Below are 528 nucleotides of genomic sequence, written 5' to 3'. Positions count from 1 at the left end.
TTCTCGCCACACTTTATAATAAGGAACGTTATGTAACGCATTATCTCAATTTGCAGCAATGTGTGCGTCATGGTTTGCGTGTAACGAAAATTCATCGGATATTGGAATTTCTACAATCGCCGTGGCTTCGTGGATATATCGAACTCAACACGACGCTAAGAACCTACGCGAGAAACAATTTTGAGAAAAATCTGTATAAATTAATGAATAATGCCGTATTCGGTAAAACCATCGAGAACGTGCGTAATCACGTGGACGTTCGACTTGCAACGCGATGGGAAGGGCGGTACGGCGCGGAGGCAATGATAGCGAAACCGAATTTTCATAGCAGAAGCATTTTTTCTGAGGATTTGATCGCCGTTGAATTACGAAGACTCGAAGTGAAATTGAACAAACCGATCTACGTGGGTATGTGCATTCTAGACATATCGAAGACGCGACTCTATGAATTTCATTATGATTACATGAAATCTTTATACGGTGAAAGATGTAAAATCATGTATACCGACACCGACAGTTTGATATATA

Source organism: Wasmannia auropunctata, unplaced genomic scaffold, assembly GCF_000956235.1.
Source record: "Wasmannia auropunctata unplaced genomic scaffold, wasmannia.A_1.0 LD336078.1, whole genome shotgun sequence".
Taxonomy (NCBI): domain Eukaryota; kingdom Metazoa; phylum Arthropoda; class Insecta; order Hymenoptera; family Formicidae; genus Wasmannia; species Wasmannia auropunctata.
The sequence above is the reverse complement of the archived record's forward strand: the minus strand, read 5'-3'. Positions refer to the sequence as shown.